The sequence below is a fragment of the Rhyacophila brunnea genome, unplaced genomic scaffold (assembly GCF_057557595.1).
Source record: "Rhyacophila brunnea isolate RB1 unplaced genomic scaffold, BYU_Rbru_1.0 scaffold_4, whole genome shotgun sequence".
Classification (NCBI taxonomy): domain Eukaryota; kingdom Metazoa; phylum Arthropoda; class Insecta; order Trichoptera; family Rhyacophilidae; genus Rhyacophila; species Rhyacophila brunnea.
In genome coordinates, this window is record NW_028233068.1 from 26,671,627 (window position 1) to 26,694,264 (window position 22,638).

Consider the following 22,638-nt stretch of genomic DNA (forward strand, 5'->3'; position numbering starts at 1 on the left):
ATGATTCGATATGTAATTTATTATTATATAGGTATTTTTCTTCTCATCAATATAAAACATTCGCGTGGCATAGATTCGCTACCACTGATATAGTATATATTATGCATCTATTATTCGAGCATCGGATTATTTCGCAATCGCAGTCATGTACATATGTATATTCTTTACTTGAAAGAAGTTGATTTCAAAATATTAATTACCTTCAGATAGTCGGGACATCAAACAAAACGGTTTTATGTCATACAGGTGTGGTTAGCAAATAACTAACCAGAGCGATAAAATCTGATTCGTTTGTAGACTTTGTGGCACCGGATGGCCGCATACAGAATTAACTGTCCACTTTTTAAAGTCCCGTGACGTCACAGTGCATTTTGTGATTGTTTTCAGTGATTTATCGCGGAACCAGTGGTCCTCATTTGCATTTTACGACTTCCAGCGGGAAGTGTTTATCAAATCAGCGATTTCTAAACCTTTCATATACCTACGTTGTTTATGCGTGATAGGATAATAAAACCTGAAACAGCAGCTGTCGAGTAACATATTAGAAATCATAAATAAAATTTTCACTTGCGCACGTTGTTTATGTATTTTCACTCATTTTCCGATATTAAAAATGTCAAAACACACTCGGCATGAATATAAAAGAATATTGTTGTGAATCATTTTTTCTTTTTTCTCGTTTGTCATTCATTGTTGACTTCACAGAATCTGTTTAATAAGATGAAAATGTGAACGCCGGTCGCCATGGACATGACTTTAAAGCCAGTTTAGATTTACGACTTTATTACGGCAGGTTATAAAACCAAGACATACAAAACCCTTCTGAATGTTCTCAAATATTACCAATATTGAAATCGCATATTGTTTATACAACACGTACACACGTAAATATTGAAAATAAAATATTCTTTATCACGTGTTTAAGTTTGTCCCATATTTTTTCACACTGGGGAACTCATGTTCCCCGGTGGACTCCTCCGTGGTATTATAATATGATCACATGCAATGATTACTAAATTCAATGCCAAAATAAAGTTGTCATAGTACAATAGTAATAAATTTGAGTCTAAAATTAGTTAAATATTATGTTTAAGAGAAAATTTGTCAACAGTTTCGGAGTGCAGGTTTTGAGTGACAAGTGTCAAAAAATAAAACTCTGAGGATGTTCATTTGAGGTCGAAATAACCACCTGTGAACATTCTCTTCCGGGAAGCGATTAAATAATAAAATAACAGACAATAGAAGAATCGAAATAATAATCACAGAAAAATAATATGAACGGCCAGTTCAGTTCGACTTGCGACACTCGTATGTGAAAATCGGGGAATGTCTATGCTTTTAAAATCTTATATTCTTTCTTCAAATAGGTATATAGTAATACAAAATTATAGTTCGTGCTATATTCCACAATATTATATACTTGTTTTCATGTTGAGTTATTTTTTTTATTACGTTAGCGTACGTTCCCTTCGATGTACGGACACCGAATAGTAAATTTGGCAAAAACATTACACCTATATAAAATATTAATATTCATTTTGTCTTTTTGTTTCAGGTAATGAATTACATCATTTACACAGTGGAATTGAAATACCCATACGAGCTATATTTACTTAGGTATTTATATATTTTTTAAATGACAGTTTTTTATACATAGAAGGATATGTTATTTTTTCTGTGACATCTGATGCTTTTCAGTAAAATTATGATGTCGGCCATGTTAAAATTTAACAACAACTGCATATTATATAGCGTGCCACGGTTGGAACTGTAGGTAGGTGCACATTATAATGTGGTTATAAAAGAAAACAACATATACCTACATTGGCGATGTTATGATTCCGTGTATGTTGTAAATATGTCGATAAGTCTAAAAATAACAATTCTCATTGCAGCAATCTGTATGGTTGGTTTTCTATAGTAAATTATGAGTATTTTACAACGTTTTTATTAGGTCGTATTCTTATTTGTCGGGTGGTTCTTTATCCAGTACAAATCTTGCCATCGATTTTTAACTAACTTCCCGACTAGCTAGACATTTGAAACTTTTAGAATATATCAGAACACGATGCCAATGCATTTTTTTAAATACTTTTAGCCATCTTTAAATATCATTGAATTCATTTTCAGTTAATTCTGTTTTGTATGAAAAGTTATTTCGAAAGAAACCCGTAATCTAATCCACTATTATTGGTTGCTAGGGGGTCTGGGGTAATAGCAACTAAATTATTAATATGTACGTGCGTTACTATGGAAATCAATATGAAATGTTGAAATGACATTTCAGTATTATTTCTATCAAGTATATTTTTTTTGATCGTTTAAGCTAGTCAAGTAAAGTTTATATGATTCAACAGAAAATTTAAAAACGTTGGATATAAAAAGTTCTTTTTATCTTGTAATTATTTAAATTTTAGTTTGTTGAGAATTTACAAACATCTCACTAAAATTTAAAAACATCCAATAACATATAATCTGATTTACCATAAGCAAGCCAAACGTGCAAATAGCTGCCCTGAATGTTTTTAGACTAATCAACATATTATTCACATACATCCACGGAGTCGATATCTTAGAAAGCTTATTTATTTTCAAGTTTCAATCGCACTCATCAAATAATATGAAGACCTGAAATGCAACACTTATTGAGGTATAATGATGAATTATTGTGATACACAATCAATATTATGCTACCGGTATATAGTAGCTACCTGATATAAAACGACTCGTGTAGTAGACCTCAGTGGCGAAGGGTGACTTTTGGAAACAGGTAGGCTGTGGAGAAAGCACACATGTTAGATGTATTTACGGGAAATAAGAAGATAATCTGACATAACTACTGATGAATAGGTAGGTACACAAAAACCGATGAAATTTCAAAAGCTCACTGATGGTATAAAATTAAGCAATTAATTTGAATGATGTATTTTCTTAAATATAAACGCAAGATACACTCAAAATATATTGAAAATATCCGTTGTTGAATCTGTTCCATAACAATTTATAATTTAACCCGTGAACTAGACTTTTAGAATACTTCTATATTTAAAACACAGACTTATATACAATATCAGATTTCAACTTACATAATTGGCTGAATAAATTGTCTTAGTCTATGAATAAACTAACTGACAAATAAAAATCACGAGATAAATTATTTATTATTTTTAACAACAATCTATATCTATATGTGATTGAATCCCTAGAAATTATTTTTTTAAATTATCTTATAAATTATTTTGAATAAATGTGCACTTAGTTAAAATGTAAGCGCTCCTTAAATAGCTTACCAATTTATATGGGCCGCCGCAGACGTCATGAAATTATGAGAAACAAACTTCATATAAAAAAAGTTTCATTCACGCGAACGTAATCCATACAATATGTGAAGCGAAACGAGATGTCGCTTATTTTTTTAAACCTTCGAGACATGCCATAAATGGTGCTTATTGAAATAGTGGAAAAGATCGTAAAATTATTATGACAATTATACGATAGATGTCGTTGGGCATATTGAATATATTATTATGTGATTATATTACTCGTATTTAACATGTCAATATAAAATTAAAAAATATTTTTCTTAAGAAGGTAGGCTTTAAATAATCGCCTAGTATGGAGTCTTCGCCATTGGTAGACCTACATTCTACGAGCAGAAGAAGCCCTACAGAATCAGTGAAAGTTCGATTATCAGATTTTAGTATTTGCAATGAAATGATCTGATACCGATGGCGTTGTAAATGGTTATTATATATTAGGTATACGACTCTATGTCAGGATATCTACATACTTTTATTAAAGACCCAGCTTCAATCCCGTCTTATCTGTGAACTGTTTTATTCTTTATTAGTTTTAACCTACCTTTGTAAATATTTATATAACGACTTTAAAACAACAATTAAAATACACCTGTGATAAACTGAAGAATTTATCTAACATACAAATGAACGAATCCGTATCTCTCAGGGATACATACTACGATATTGTTATTATAAATCATTGTTCTGTACCAACATAACTACCTACACTAGATGAAATTATTCTTTTATCCATTTTGTGCATTTACGTAAACTAAATGATGCATAATTCGAGGTGAATCGTTATTCAACGTGTTATATTATTTTTAAGTATTTTTTGCTGTTTTTTCTTAAATCATTATCTTATGAATATTTTTCTCGCTATATTCATTGTTCACGAAAATATCAATGATAGATAGCATCACACAGAATCAGGGTAAACCGGTTCTGATCAATATCAGATCGTAGAAGTTGTATTAAAGTATGTGTTTTATTGTAATTCGTTCCCTAATTGATAATCTTTTTGGGTTCAAAATACAGGATAATCCGAAAACAATTAGATCATAAATTGTTCAATTATGTGTAATTAAGATTGTGCTGTCTCCATACTTTCGTTTTCAGCCTTTACAGTGAAGCTAAGCGAGGGTAATAAACGAAGAGAATAGCAATACACCCGTTGACAGTATCTAGTATACTCGTATTATATATTATAATAGTATGTAGTAACGTACCTACTGCAATTTGTTTTGTCACAGTCCGCTTAATCCAAAAGTTTCAAAATGAACGATAATGCTCATTACAAATATCTAGTATTTTTGTATATAACCAACAGACTATATTTTTTCTTATTTTTCCAAAGTGCATTATAAATTATTTGTATGTAAACATTGGCTAAAATTGCAGACCAATTGCCTAAATACTTATTTTCAATTTTAATATAAATATTATTCTTGACAACATTTAAAACCGTAATTGCTCCCTAATGCCGGATCCACACTAGCAACATGTCGCGCGACAACCTCGTTAAATTTTACGATAAGCATGATAATTATCGTAAGATTTCTTAAGCAATTATGATAATTATCGTAAAATTTAACGAGGTGGTCGCGCGACATGTTGCCAGTGTGGACCCGGCTTAATATTCACATTGTCCATTAAAAACATGACTTATCAACTTTTTTGATATTAATACATTATTGTATCGTTACATACCCACATTAAAATCGTAAAATTCGGTATACACTCATATTTGATGAAGCTCATAGAGTAAGCGAAACACGTGTCGTAAGTCAGCTTTAATGTGGTGATTTTATTTTATAAACTGAATTATACCAGGAATTAAACGCTGAAACTCATAAAAAAATGGTGCTATATTTTAAAGACAAGTATCACTTATTACGGGTGGAATACTAAAACAATTCACACGATGATTCACGAGTTTCTTCGCTATGACTTTACCTCGTTTATGTTTTAAAAAAACTCATCGTATCGCTAAGAGACTTTACTAGTCATATATTATATTGTTATGTAGCCTATTTAAACATCATATTTAACCGTAAAGTGTAAGAAAATGTCAAGAATCTAGCTAAAACCTCGGTTGTTTCTTTAATAATGGACATGCTTTTAACGCCCCTTACTAAAAATAAACCTATTATATATTTACACCTGGATTTGATTACACAGTGCACCTGTATTTGTCATTTGTATCTCTCCGCCAGCATAACGTTTTTATTTGAGTCTTGAAAAATTCTTGATATTTTGTTTATTTGTTCAGCTAATAAACACCCTGTGACGCCCGCCCGTCCACGCATGTGGTCTCAAAATAAGACCTGTAAATAATTTTGAAAAAAAATCACAGTTCACCGGCTTAACCACCGGGTGTTTCGTCTATTTATGAACTTGATATGAACATCATTTGTGCTCTATAGATCGGACTGTTGAAGCCATCTATCTATGTGAAACAATTAAATTTTATGGGGAAAACAAAATACTGCTGTTTTGTATAACCATAGAAATGACTTTTATGATCATGATCCAACCTATTAATTCAACGATCAATGTTTTGATCGCTGTATAAGGTTAGTGTTTAGAACATATGTTTTTTTGACTAGATACATTATCCTTGCAATACAGAAGGTTATTGGTAACTAAATAATTGCCTAACTTTGAATAGCACGAACGTAAATCTAGATTACCTATTCGATTTGTGCACAGATACAATTATTGCATTAGCTAACCTCGTGAATCGTGATACATTGTGAGTTCTGTAAAAAAAAGCTATTACAGAATGCGTAATATATTAATGATTTCTGGTCAGAAAATGGTTTTTAATTGCGTTATGTTAGAGTTAGACTGTTGGATATACAATGTATGTCATGTTCTTTTATTCGAAAATATATACTTATTTACCTTCAGGTAGCAATTCAATAAAAACATATTTGCAATTAAATTCTATGATGATAAGACAAGACTAGGGATTCCAATCCCGGGATCCCGAATCCCGGGATCCCGGGATCCCGAGCTATTTTCGATACCTATGAATCCCGGGATTGATAAACATAATCCCGGGATTTCGGGGTTGATTTTTTTTATCAATTTGTATGGAAAATAAAATAAAAGCGAAAATATAACGGAAATAATACTTTTAATAAAAAATAACTACATTAGAAATAAACTGAGTTTGAATGAAGTTTGATTTATACCCATGTGTAGGTAGCCGATTCATTTTATTTTTTCACATAAATTATTAAAAATGAGAAAGATTGGAAAAAACAATGCTTCGCACTTTTAACAAAGTAATTCCACCATGATATCATACGTTTTATGGCAATTTCATATTTGGCTGACTAATTAGATTTATGAAGCGGAAAGGCCATGATTATTTGCTTTACTATTTTAAATCTCGCTAATCCATTCATTATGTCTTTACTATCAGAAACAGCAATCTCATATTAAATTCACATTATTATTTATATTACAATATTATTTACTCCATTAAACTTGTGTATTTCCAAGATTGAACGTATACAATATTAACAATAAATTTCTTAAATAGAATGAATTATACTAGATTTATTTTTGGTCGATTTCATCAGTGTTATTTGTAAATATAAAATTTTTATATAAACAATGGAAAAAAATGCCAATCCCGGGACCAGTCCCGGGATCCCGGGATTGTCAAATTGTAATCCCGAAATCCCGGGATCAGAATTTTGGCTCGGGATTGGATTCCCTAGACAAGACCCATTACAAATTATATCCGTTTAGATTTTACCCATCACGTCGTGTGGTAGTGTCCGCACGCGGTCTTATAAAAAATAGTCCAATAATTCAATTTTATGGGAAAGCAAAAACTGGATTTAGGTGTAATAGAGATTCTGCAGAATGTCTTTTATATTTGAATGATTTTAGCGTACGCCTACCTATTTATTAATAACAAATACAGTCCTCCCATCAAAGATTTATGCGTTGCTTTGAATTGATTTATATGTCAGCAGAATCAATCGTTGTTTACCTAATGCCAGATGAAAACCTTCCAAACATAGTATGTTATTAACAGCCAAAGATGACCTTCAATTTAACATCAATATAAGACATACGCTTACAGATATATTTCATCATCATTTTACACATAATATTAATATTATAAGACTTTGTTACTTACCAGAAGACAGAATATTATATACAGACCTATATCTAAAATTTTAGTTTCATTTCACTTTTAAAGTTGGCTGGCAATTTCATTATATTTTTTTTAGTTGTGATCCTTTTCACTGTGTTGTTAATTCCTATCAAATCGTCTGGATAATAAATATTGATACTTCTGACATTATAGCCCCCATTAATTGAACCCATAAATAACATTTGTATCCAAATTACTATTATCATTTTGTTTCTGGCCTATGTTCAATTACTTAACTATGCTTGGATATCAAAGACACATAACAATATTGATGTTGAGTAAGTTTTCACGATTTTTAATTTTATAACCATGATCAAAATGAATACCGGCACTGATCGTTGTCTACTTAATAATATTTACATTCATCAGTTTAAGGCCATGAGTAAAATTTAGAGCCGTAATCATCTGATTTGCATTTAATGCTATTTATTATGAAGAAAACAGAACAAAGTATCCAATAGATAAATAACTCAGTTTACACGTGGATTATTTATCATCATCGGCCTGAATTGATTCAATGCAAAATGAAAGCATCCCAATCTAATTCTATTATTCTCAATCCTGTTCGTTATAACTGATAACTATCTTAGAAATAGAGAACATCAGTTGTTTATTCTCCCAAGGTGCAGAACCAACCTGCCACTGGTAATGCCAATTGGGAGGGCGATAACTATGTTCAACGAAATTGCTTCGGGTGTTGATATATTTCACCTACGTGAGGATGAGTATAGGTGGACGTTATTTTATAAATTTTTAAAATAGGGTCTGCTTAACTCATCCGGTGTATTTCCATGTACCTATATAATAATATTTTTGTATGTACATTTATTCTATTGTTTAATAACATACTATCTATCTCTTTTTTATGTCATGTTGTGAACGTCTTAAACTTATAATTTGTAATGTCCACAGTATGTAAAAAAATAAATAAATTGAAATTGAAATTGAAATTACAACATATTTCCACATAATTTCATTATTTCATCAATCCAGCCATATTTTAGACGCATACTACCTTTTGGGCACTACTGAATGACTATATTTAACAGCGATTGTCCCTTCCTCTACCTATTTGTCCACCTATTTCAGTGTGAGGTTTTTCAACAAGCTCTATTACATCTCATACCAGTTATTTACAACAAGATTATAATAGTCATATATACATTATTACAACAGATATGATAGTATACAGGAAAATATATTCTAAGAAACATCCTTCCAATTGCAGATCTAAAATAACAGTCATCCAGAAAATCCCTAATAAAAGTTGCCTTAGGACACATCGACGGTTTTTTGGAGACAACCTGTTGAATATAGACCGGTCATTATGATGTGCACGGCGGTTTCAGATTTCACGGCGATCCTGTGTCTAATTGAGGAGGACACCCATGGATACCAGTCCAGAATACCTGCCAACTCGCTATAATACTTATACATTGATCGGCAACCGAAACGAATGAAATTCCACGATTTCGTGTTATTTTTTAACCATGATCTGTATAAGAGTAGTTATCGGCTCTAACCAGGTTTTGAATACAACCTTATTCTATCTATGGACACGAATCGGACCCTTAATATTTCAACACAAGGCGAAAGGAGTTCCCAACGCCTAAAATAACTTGAAAGTAGCCGCAAATCATTTCGAATTCCAGATAAATTTATAGTAAATATCGTATTTTTTAAACTTGATGCACATCTACAAAACGCCATGCATCATTGTTACAATTGTATACGTTTTTTATGCATTTTTTCGTTCGCGCAATAGTTGCGCCTAAGATTTTTGAATGTCCATGTTAAAAGTGGCCTCAGTAAGTGGGAAAATAAATACTTAATCCGTGGTTTCCTCGGCGCCACCACATTAACAATTTGTGAGATTATCGGAGTGTCCATACTTGTTAATTTTGTCTTTGGTTCTATTTACTCCGGTCCGAGTGAGCTTTATCGTCCTCCAAAATTGGCAATTCCTTCACAAAAACCCACTAAAAACATTTACATTAAAAATTATTTCTCATTTTTGTTATAAACTCATTTTAATAATATACCTACCTAATATACTCGTATTTGACTATTTAATAATAGTAGTAGAGGTAACCCAACGATTCGCTGGTGGAGGAGCTACCAATGGCTGTCGTGGTGACCGGAATACTCTCCGACCACAATTCTTTGATTGGAAATTTATTGTTAAATGTGACTTGCTTTTCCCTCCACCACCCGTCACGTCTCCACACCCGTTATGCAGGCGTATACCGTGGCGTAACGAACGATAGGCGCTGTGTCCCAGGAGCAACTTCCCTAGACCTTGGTTGGCGTGCACTAGAGTGTGCGTGATCCCTAATTCCATATAATGTATTACGGTCAATTCTCGAGGAGAAAAGACCTTCTCACTCGCCGTATAATGCCGCAAACTTTTTGAAAGCTGAGAAATTTTCCCTCGTAGATACCAAGTCGCAATGGCCGACCGGTCCAACTGAGGGTCGGACCGACTTGAGAAGCTCTTCCCTTTCAACCGACATATGGGGACACTCCCAGAGGATGTGATCGGCATCCTGCAATTCGCCACATAAGCAAGTCGGAGATTATATTAGGCCAAGCTGACAGAGCTTGGAGGCAAAACCACCGTGTCCGGTTAAGAACTGAGAAGTCCAATGGTCTGGAGTCAATCTGGTTATCTCCATGCGCCACTTTATTTCTACATGCAACAATTATTTTCTAATATTAATACTATTGACCGAAGGTACTTGATGGAATTTGAATTTAAATTCTAATGTATTTAAGTTTTGTAATATTCCATTTTAGTCGTTTTCCGACCCGTGTTTTGCCTTTTGGCATCTTCAGGCGCTGTGTACACTCACCAAAGGCAAACATACACTGTATACATAGCAAAAATCGACTCAAATGGAATAGTACAAAACTTAAATCCATTAGAATTCATCATTTCGATCGAAGTAGAAATGTACTCAAAATAGCTTTGGTAAATTTAAAACAAATCGTAACAGTATCTTTTCGAATGAAAACACATTTTTATTAATAATACCCTTTCCTATGTAACTATGCGGCGAAAAATTTTCTAGTTGAAGAGTTGTGGGCGGAAAATCTTCCTAAACCCACTGCCGTATAGGAAATGTACAGCATTAAAGCAGCCACCGTGAATAGGTTCCGGTGCAGAGAGTTGTTAGAGGAATCCCAGTACCCACACCGGGTGGTTGTACTCCTAATGGTAACCTAGTATCAGAATACGAACGGTTGCTTATCCCTTCCGTACATTTTTTCACGCGACTTAAAAAAGACTAAACCACAGAACACCGAAACTAATTCCGATAAAAACCCTAAAATGAAAGAAAAAAATGTTTCGAATCTAATCCAAAAGATACATGAGGCTTTTTAAGTATCCGAGCGGACAATGTCTCACTATTAACTCTTTGATACTCAGAATGTGGGAGTCTAATAGGATTATGACTCGGCAGGATTGCTTTTATAAAACGCAGCTACTCGACGAAAATGATAGTTTAATTATTATTGATATTGATTTTATTTAACATATAAATCATCTTTTGACAGCTACGTGTTGATTCCTAATACGGCGCCCAAATTACACATTTGAAAATGATTTATCGGAACGAACCGCATCTATGGAAGTTTTAAAAATAATGAAATAAAAAATTAAGTCATACACATATCTTCGATTAAGTAGTATAGCTCATGATTAGGGATTTCAATCCCGGGATCCCGAGCTATTTTTGATACCTATGAATCCCAGGATTGATAAACACAATCCCGAAACTTTCGGGATTGATTTTTTTATCAATCATACGTTTTACGGCAGTTTCATATTTGGCTGATTAATTAGATTTATGAAGCGGAAAGGCCATAAGTACATCATGATTTGCTTTACTATTTTAAATGTCGCTAACCTATTCATTAAGTCTTTACTATCAGAAACAGCAATCTCATATTAAATCCACATTATTATTTATATTACAATATTATGTACTCCATTAAAATTATGTATTTCCAAGATTGAACGTATACAATATTAACAATAAATGTCTTAAATAGTATAAATTATACTAGATTTATTTTTGACCGATTTTATCAATGTTATTTGTAAATATAAAATTTTTATATTAACAATGTAAAAAAAATGCCAATCCCGGGATTTTCAAAATTGTAATCCCGAAATCCCGGGATCAGAATTTTGGCTCGGGATTGGATTCCCTACTCATGATCGTGAAAAACATTAATTAAATAGGAAATAATTATCTGAACAGAACTGCAATAATGATAAGAATAGACACAGCTAAATTAATTCTACGTACGATACAATTTTAAAATAACTACACATTCGTACTAATTAATACTGAAGGCTTATTATTTGTTTAATGCCACAATAATGTGTTCGCTATTTCGGATACCTATCGATTCTAAAACACATACAAAATAATTTTAATCTAATTCACTGAAACTATTATATTATTATTAAAATGAAATTCTATTAAATATCTAAATGTTAGCTAAATTAAATCATATTATTTTGAATATTATGTCAATATATTCGAAGAGGTCACCGATGAATGCTAGGTGTAATAAAATGTGTGTGATCTTGTGCCTAATATCTATATCATATTATTAGTATCACCCAATTTTATATTTTCAAAATTTTGATGCCTGAAATATGCACGGGGGCTACTGCAGAGTTCCAATTTCAAAAACATTATTTTCAATTATAACATGACATGTGAACAAAACTACTAATGGGTGCTTTCATTCGCAGTACGCACTGTGAAATAGTAATTTAATAAATTATTCCGGAACATTTTGCAAAGTATGATAAAAAATTATTGGAAAGCTTCATTCATTTTATTATTAATTGTGGAAATAATACTTTTACATAGAGCAAGACATTTTCATTTTCCTTGACATTGATAAAAAAATGATGATGAAAATTTGCAAGTAGGTACGTACTAACTTTATAGCGGAAAAATTTTCAGTTATTTTACATTACCACGTTTTGTAAATTATTTCGTAATCCTTGGATGGACTGTCCACCTAGTTATTTATAATCTTACATAGTTTTAAATTACCGTATCGTTTAGTTCATGTTGTCTATTAAATATTATCAATCATATACCTACCAAATCACAAAAAAAACATCAAAAAACCATAGTTTAAATTCCACAAAGAAAATAATTTCAAAATATTTTGACACTACCACTCCGGGCCGGATTTGTTGTAATTATTTTATTATTGGTCACCTCCTATAAATAAGTCTCAAGTTGTTTTAGAAAACTGGTTTGAAAGGGTCAAGCTAGGATTAACTGCAACGAAATGTATTTCTTTTAAATTGACTGAACCGTCAGCGACCAATTTATTTAATTACTTTTAGATTGAATAAATATATTGATTAGCCTCGAAGTGTTATCACTTGTTTTTCTTTACTGATTAAAAAAAGTCCCTTGGCATTAATTTTATAAACTGAAGAGCCTCCTCTTTCACATAATTATAATGGAACACGTTTGTTTTTATGCATGGGAAATCTTTTAAATAAGTTGGAACTCTACGATTTAAAAATAACTCCCAATAGTTTAATTACTTTGGATACCGTCAAATATGTTGGTGAAAATCTTATTTCAAAGAGTTGGTTGGATCCAAAACATATAACAAGGTGTCCTTGGTCTACTATTTTTCATACTAATTCTGAAAAGAGAAGAAGTACTTAATTATTTATTGCGTAGAAAAATGACACTTATACAAAATCTTTGGTCATACGCTCTTTTGTGTGAGGTGTTTAATTTATTGTGAATAGACGATTTAACCGCGTAGCAGTCTGCTTTTTATAGTGTATGCATATGATTCAGTTTTATATCACAGAGCTTTCTGGCATTCCAATGTTGCGCAACACTAAAATACGTCATCTTCGTGACCTATTAGTCATGCAATATTTTTCACAACACGAAAAACTGTTTTCGCAGGAAATGGAGATTATTGATTTTTCTTCTTTTACCGACTCACAAAGCAGTCAAATAAATGCTGCCAAAATAATAGGACCGAAGATTTAAAAATCTTCCAGGAATTATTAATTAAACACTGTAATTTGCATTGTCATTAATGAACGAGAACAAATGTGATAATCTCACAAATGAAATAACTCAAACAATGTCAAGCGTTTTTGTATTGTAATTTAATGTGAGCTTTTATCACAGTGCCCTTCGTCGCGATTGGCTCTTTCTTTTATCATCAACAACCTGACGATATACCTACTGATAAATGAAAAGTACTTGTTTATGATTCACACATTTCGTTGTGATAATTATGCAATTATTGGTTCAATTCCTTAAAAAAAACTATACCAGCATTTGATAGTATGGAAAAAATGTTTTTTGAGGTTCACATTAATCTCATTGTTAATGCCGATTGAGTCTAAATATAAGTGAAACCGAAACATTATCGTTAAATTAACTGGTATTAATGCATTAAAACCATCGTTACGTAAATCAACAATCACGTATCTTACAATAATATAATATAATAGTACGTTTGGTAAGTAATCAAGCAAAAAATGAACAGACCGCCATTTTAATTTTATTTACAAATGTATAATAATATTATATCATCGACCATCGTGGAGAATATAAAATGTTTCTATAATAATTATCAATTTAACCACACTTATCAAAATTAAATCTTAGAATATTTAAGGCTATACCTCAGTTAAGGCATGGTCTAAAAAGATCGTGGCTAGGCGATGCGCGGATTGTGCAAATGACGCGTGCTGAACGAAATATAATTTGTCATTAAATCCAACATGCGTCGATTTAATGTTCTGTTTATTGTTCTATTAGTAACAATAATAATATATTTGTTTACATGTTTTTCACACAATTTAAGAATTAATACCCCCGTCGCCATCACGAAACAAATTGATGTGTTCACAGCTCGAAGTTCGCTCTCCGATTGCCAGCGAGTCCAAAATTTCGTCGCACCTATAGTTGAAAATTATTTGCCGTTTCACTGAAGTACCGTCTTAAATTATTGTTGTCAAATTTTGTGATAACAAAAAGTAACCAGTTAATTGCTCAAACTCTTTATATTTACTTATAATTATTTGTCTTCCTATCGAATGTAGACTACAAAAATAGCTGTATAGAATATAAGTTGTCCTACAATCGAATTTATTTATGCTATTGAACCATATACAATATAAATGCTTCTTCGTGGAGAAAAAATAATATGGTAATGTACATTAATAATTATATTTTATAACAGGGGGGGGGGGGCAAACTGCGGCCCGCGGGCCGCATGTGGCCCTCCGGATATTTTTATGCGGCCCGCCATCATTAATATTGTACTTCTGATTACGAATAACTTTTTTAAATTTTTTAAAAAATATTGACAAAAGATTAAAATTTGTTTAGCAATTATACTATTATAGTAAGCGATCCATTTTCAATAGATATTGATAGTGGACCGACAGAGCTACAACTTGAGATTATTGTGTTACAGTGTGACACTGATTTAAGAGAATTGCATCGTCGTGAAGAAATCTTCAAATTTTACAATGCCCTTAATTCAGACAAATTCGACCAACTTAAAGATTATGCAAGAAAAATGTTCGTTATTTTTGGATCAACCTATATATGTGAACAAACATTTTCGATCATGAACGTCAATAAAAATTCTTTACGATCAAATATCTTCGATGCCCATTTACAAGCAGTTTTGAGAATATCAACTACAAAATTAACACCTGAATTTTGAAAAATGTTAAAAAATGTACAACAGTTTCATTCTTCTCATTATTTTTTTTGTAATGTTTATTTTTCGTGATAATAAATAGTGTAAGTATATCAAAAATGGTATTTTACTTGCGGCCCGCCGCTCATTTTGAATTCTTGAATTTGGCCCTCCATCCAAAAAGTTTGCCCCCCCCTGTTTTATAATATACACATGAAACTTGATTATTTCGATTATCCGGAGTATCCAATAAAGTGTGCACCACCTTGAATGATTTTTTGGAAATCATCCTGTGAATAACGTATTACCTACCTTGCCAGGAAGTTACAGGGCTTCTAATAAAATTCTCCCTCGATTAAAGATTGGTAGGCAGTTTACGAAGATCCAATCCATCGTAGACGAAGCACTCTTCCAAAGCATACAATGTGATGTCTCAACAATGGAGAGTTAATAAAGCTGCCTGCCTATCCAAGGTTATTTGAAGCTCTATCTATGAGTACAGGATGACTCCAAACTCATACCATAATCGATCGTCAGTATAAAATGTAAACTTAATTATGTTCTCATGATATTATTTTATCAAAAAAATATTTTTTTCGTTTCGTATTAGTTGCTTCCTACCCACAATACACATATTGTAGCTAATTGTGATTCTTAGCTTGGCATCGCTAAAAAAATAGTGATTGGATCTGCGTATTTTATTTTATAATTGTTACGGTTATTATGTGCCTATGAAAAAACCAGCTAACGTTTGAGTCTCGCTTTTAATCTGTCAGAGAAGTTGACAGACATCTGATTTCATTACAGAATATCAATGCATATTGTTGAAATTTATTGAAAATCTTGACATTTCTCACTACTAACTAGTACATTTTTTAATAGTCAGTCGCCATGGACTAAGCTTTTGAAGCCGGGTTCAATTTATTACTTTATGATGATCAGGCTATAAAATCCAAGAAAGCGCGTCGAGTGCCCTCAAATATTACCATTATTGAATACTTACGCGTTTCGTTTACATGACATACTTTGTAATGCATACAGATGTAACTATTGAAAATATCATATTCTTTGACACGTGTATAAGTTTGGTTTTTGTTGTTGATTTGATGTTTTTCCACACTCAATATGTAAACCTTGTTACAACCTCACTCAGAAGGCAACCTACTTTGTGTCCCGTGAGCGTACCCTACCATTTTTTAACTACTGTTCACTTGACCCTTCTATTTGAATAAGTATTTAATGATTTTGAAGATAAAAAAGCTAGGTACATTAAAATATATATTATATTATATTTTGTAGAGAAAAAATACAGGGTATAATATTATATAATATAGTGTTATAATATATTATAATCTAATAGAGCACTAATCACGACCAGTATTAAAATAAAATGTCTGAAAACATCTACGCTCAAGAATTCTTGTTTCTTATCCACGGTGTATATTGCAATATAGATTAATAGGTGACGCGGATGTATAAGCGCATAGGTAGGTAGTGCAGTCTATGTGGCGCCACCAAACCCGCTTTTGGAGGCCACTGGGGATGCAAGGCAAAAGGGGAGGAAGGGGATAATGAATAGGGGCCATATTTCAATATCAATATTATTTTTTATCACACAATTTTGTGATAAAGTGGTGACTTTATCATTTTTTTTTATCTAGAAATAAGGCAGTCGGAAAATCTTCAACCGACAGTCAAATTGATGGAGGAAATAACTCTGTAATATGATTATGAATACAGCGTATAATTAGCTAAAATATATTTTGTAACTTCAATTGTAAATGATAAAATTACTTAACAGCAGGTAATAATCTGTTGCTTAATATAATATCGTCATGAAAAGATGCATAAAGGGGAGCGAAAGAATAAGACAATATGTACAAATTAAATAATATACAGTATAACCTCGTTTTTACGTGCCCGGTATTCACGTTTTCCCGGCAATTGCGTGTAATTTTTTCGGTCCCGATGTATTTCAGTACATTTAATACCCGCATTTACGTTTTTATTTCCCGCGATTTACGTCGGAAATATTAAAAATATGCGAGTCACGTCGGTCGCGAAGCCGCCGAAACCGGGTCCTCTCACTCTCAATCATGCTTCACTCCCTATAGGCACTCCATATAAAGGGGATAGGCGCTAAAAACCGTCTAGGTGGCCCAAATATATAAGCACATACCCTAAGTAAGTAAGTAAGTAAGCTTCTGAAGAACTGTCTGATGAAGACGAGGTTGATATTCCAACAAAAGAAAAAGCAATGAGGCTCACCGAGGGTTTAAAAACCTACTTTACAAACTTTGCTGATATCCAAGATGACACTTTTAAATGTTTATATAGTAGAAAGAGAATTACATAACAAAAAAACAAAAATGCAACAAACTAGTATACATATGTACATGATTTTTTCAATAAAAATTTTAATTGAATGTTGTTTTTTAATAAAACGTTATTTTTTTAGAAACATAAAATTTTAATGTTCTTTTTTTCAATACCCCCCTTTTACATTTTCCCTCCAATTACCCCTCGCCATTGGTACCTACTTGATTTTATGATTATATACATACTCATGAATCACACATTATTTTTGTCTTGTATGACGTCATAACTAATTTTTTAGGCACAGAATAATTAAATAGGTCCTATTTTTACCACAACTGTGAGGTCTAGTATTCGGAAAAAATTAACATTTGAACTGTTCTTATATGGAAATAGAATAATTATTCTATACAAAGAAAGTGACTTTACTTTGATACCAACAGTACACGATACGATCTTATTATAATCCTTTACACACAATGGAATTAAAATGCTTTATTGAGACATGGAAGCTCTGAGTCCTTCATCGCATAATTTTAATACACATAAGATAATTATTATATCTTTTCTTTGCCTGGAAAAACAATTAGATATTGTTGTTCCATAAAAAAACGAGGGAAACGACCTTACTTTGCCAACAGAAGTCAATTCAATATCGTTTTATTACCATCATAATAATATAATGCCCATTAGCAAAAATGCCTGATGCATTCTTTCATTTAATTTTATTATCTGTTAATTCACAACAATTGATTCAAGAGCTTGAATGTGTTGTATTATTTTTATGTAACAAATCTGAATTGTATAATTATAATATGTCGTTCGAAACATTCGTTTCACGCGTATATTAAGATCATTGTCATTGTCAATTATCATCATTTTAATAACATTTACGATGCACTGAAAAAAAAGTTATGTAGCAATTAATAAGGGTTTGTAATCTCAATCAACAGTAAAACCTTGAATAACAGAATATAAATGTGCGCACCCGTCTTGTAGTATGACATTATTCTCTCAGAGCTTTCGATGGGCGCCCAAAAAAGTTTGCGATGTACTGCACCCAGACGTTTAGGCGGGAAGCTGTTGCCATGGTGACGTCGTGGAACTCGGTGGAAGTGTATTTTCGGCTAGACGAAAGCATTTACAAACAAGGAACATTTTTTGATAATGAGATTATTACGAACGGAAGATAAAAGGAGAAACCAACAAACATCTCAACATTTTCAAGCTCAAGTCGGCTTTGTGTTTGTTTACCTAATGGGAGTGCATTTTCTGTTGGATTTTTGTACAATTTGACATTTTATTTTACTCAGTGATTGATTGATACTGTATCATTGTACCTATATAGGAGTACAAAAGTTATATTACCCACTTCATGTACTCTTGAATACCCGAACTATTTATGTGTATAATTTAATAGACAGAATATTAGGAAAAGAGCTTTTGATTTCCACATAGAAACAATATTGTAAGTTCCAATAAATCAATTAAACCAATAAAACGTTATTGAAATTATTCTTTGCAATAGTTTTCAGAAAATTATTGTTCGTTCTAAATATGGGTGTGTAAACAGTGACAGTACAGACAAATAATCGTTAACCCAAGTTTTATAATATAATCAACAAGAATTTTGTTTCAAAACCACAAGAGAACAATTTATATCAGCATAGTTCCATATCACTTATTTCAATTGAAATGAAAAATATTTTATTGGTAGGTTGTAGGTATTTAATCCACTTAATTTAATAATGATCAGGACCGGTTTTATCCTCTTGCTTATGATTAGAAGACGTTATCAACTGTGTCCAACAATGTCTTTGTATGCGGATCATATCGGTACTATTTTTTTTTTAATAGTACCTACTATGTAGTTTTCGGGTTCAATAAGGGTGGAGAACGTTTTATATTATAAAAATGACGATTGCAGACAGTGTATTATAATATTTATTCTATAAAGTAGATGATTAAAATTACTGACTATTATTCTCATTTACATGAGGTCCACTTTCTCAGAACTGTGGAATCAGGTAAAATGTTTGTTACACACACTTATGTTTACTTTTAAACGTAACACTACTTAAACAAAGCGAAATATCAATACCTGTCTGCGTCATATCCATTTTATTTTTTTAAGATCCGCTTCTGCCAATTTCTGCCTAATTCCCGAAGGGGGTGGGGTTAAAATTAGGGGATGTTATTTGATAGCGTCTTTCCACTAAGAATCGGCACATAACGTCCATTAAAGTAATTAAAACTACTAGTTGACCTTAACGTATTGTTTTCATTTTTACGATAGCTATGCTTTTTGCTTTGTACAATTTAACCTTCAACTAGCACTTCTTACTGGAAAACTCAACTTATAGGTACCTATCACCTTTAACTGTCATAATACTTTGTTATATTAACTATATTAAGTATACCTTCATATCAATTATTGTAAATTTTCTGTAATATACCTGTAATGTACGAGTAAAACAAAATGGTCTCCATATTCTGGAAAGTTAATTGCCTAAATAATCGTCAGTCTGGTTATACTATTCATAGTACTAGACACAATACCTTCCTCTTAAAAATAATTTATTATACATGCTATGTATGCATGGGTATCGTATCCGTCTATACAATTATATTTTTTCTATTGAATTATGGCTGTTGAAAGTGGGCGTATCCCACCCATGAGAGCAACATTACACTACCCATCATAAACGATAAATTCAATTTGTCAAAAAGATAATTCTATATATTTTTTTTTTAAATTCATAACTTGATAAAACATTTTTCGTAATCTCCCTTGGGAGTTTCATAAAAATTTGGGCTTATGGAACATTGACACGATATGGAAAATTATATTCTTACTATTTCATACCGTAATACCTATTCCCATTTGAACTTTATAGGTCAACAAAACATGCAACTTTTTACTGCCTGCTTTTTGTAAGCGTTTCTTTACCGTTTTCCCATTTACGTTACATCTTATCTTTCTTTTTCGTACCTACCTATATTATCTGAATATGAGGTACGAGTAGGATGACCAGACATTCCGTATTCACGGGAGAGGTCCTGTTTTTTTTTTTTTTTTTTTTAACATTTTATCAAACTGTGCCAATACAGGTCGGGAGACTTGAATCTCCCGTAGTTACCTTATTATTGGTAACAAAGGTAATAATCTACCATCATAACATGCAACTGAGAATCTTATTTGTGTTAATATTTTTCAAAATATCTACCAAGTCGATTGTTCTAACCTAAATCTTCGACTGTTGCGGGAAACCCATTTTACCGGCATAGACAACATTATTCTTTTTTTAATTCAGAGTTTCATATTTTAAAATCACCAATAATTTCTTTGCGCCTATTGCAGCAACAAATTATTAATAAACACTTATATCTCTTGGTTCTACAAATAATGCAAAAGAAAAACAATTATGTTGGTTATGGTATGACGAAAAACATCAGACCTAATATTTGTTACTCCATTTTGTAAAATAAAATGAATGTATTGATAACAAAATGCATTTTTTGGTAATCAACAGAGGTGCGAGTTATTATAATGTTGAAAAAGAAAATGATTTCCACTGAAGATGTCCCGTATTCCCCAAATCTACGCACCATGCGTACGGGATATTTCCTATTTACTGTCACTGTCGGTTATTTTTTTGGATATACCGACCCGTGGCAGAATCACGATACTAAAAAAATGATTACGTTTACTCATGCCTAGAGTTGGGTATTTCTCGAGAAAATCTCAATCTCGAGATTCGGGATTTCCCGAAATGATTCTCGAGATTCGGGAAGTTTAAAAAAACCTGTAAAAATCATAAAATCAGTGTAAAAACAGACAAATTCCAAAAAATATGATTTTTTTTATTTATGTAAGAAGACAAACAAAATAGAAGTAGGAAAACAAAAATAATTAAAAACATTACTTTTATTAAAATGGAATTTCAAAAAACACAGACGGTCAATCGCTGCGTTTGCAAAAATTGCGCTCATTTTGAGTCGACGTTGACTTAATTGTGTTATATGCCCCGATCACTCTTTGAACGTTTTGTGTTTTCTGTCCACTTTTTTCATAGAGAAAATCGTTTTTTCAATTAATATTTAATAATAAAGAAATCCCGATTCCCGAGAAAAGATTCTCGAGATCCAGGATTTCCCGAAATGTTAAAAATATCAATTCTCGAGATTCGGGATGTAAAATCTCGAAAATTTCTCGAGAATTCCCGTCGGGAAATTCCCGAAACCCAACTCTACTCATACCCAACATGCATCTTTCATGGCACTGACACTTTAATTTAAACGCACTGGAAGATCACTTTTACCGATATTATTCTAGGCGCCTGAATAGTAAGTATTTTAAAAAAGTGGTAGCGGTTATTCTTTTTTAACAAACCTAACTAAGGTGAATTTTACTGTCCCATGTGTATTCATCGTATCCTTTTCTGTAACCCTTCGTTTACCTTCCTCGAACAGGCTGCGCTACTGGCATATACCGTGCAGTCATATTCATAAATAACAGTTATCAGTGGTGCAATAAATTATACGCTGTGCACCATTGTTTTCGAATTCTCAACGTCAACCTTGATTAGAGAGTCTTGATTGCATTCTATAGTGTAAATCGATTTCTTTCCAATAACGAAAAATTGATGCATCTCTCATAGTGATACTATGTAATATACAAATAGGTAGCGAATGAAATAACAATTGGGCCACTTAAAACTATCGTATCGATTAAATTAGTCTGGCGCCCAACTGCAAGCAATTATTGCCTCACAATTTCCTAAATTTTGCTTCGTCACCGTTTCTCTCGTCCCGAAATGATATCATTAAAATTGATTAATCCCCATAAAAAAAACGGCAGTTTAACGACGAATATAACCTTGTGTGTGACAGAAGCAACACATGCCTCATGTATGCCGCCATTTTGTTCCATATCTGTCACAATATGTTGTGTTCTATTTTCGAATCCGCCGTTTCCCTTTTTACGCGCTTCGATTCCCGCCATAGATAACGTCCTTGTGATGCGCCGTCTATTTTTTCCAGTCTGTTGTCTCTGGTAAACGCTGTTTTGTCGAATACATTTTCGGCTAATGGGTGTGATTCCCAATCTAT

The 22,638-nt window shown here is 32.2% G+C and overlaps 1 protein-coding gene across 1 annotated transcript in view; it reads left to right on the forward strand.

Moving 5' to 3' along the window:
* LOC147067170 (protein amalgam-like) overlaps positions 1-22,638 on the forward strand; it is a 281,872-nt gene that overhangs the window by 116,889 nt on the left and 142,345 nt on the right. The window lies entirely within an intron of this gene.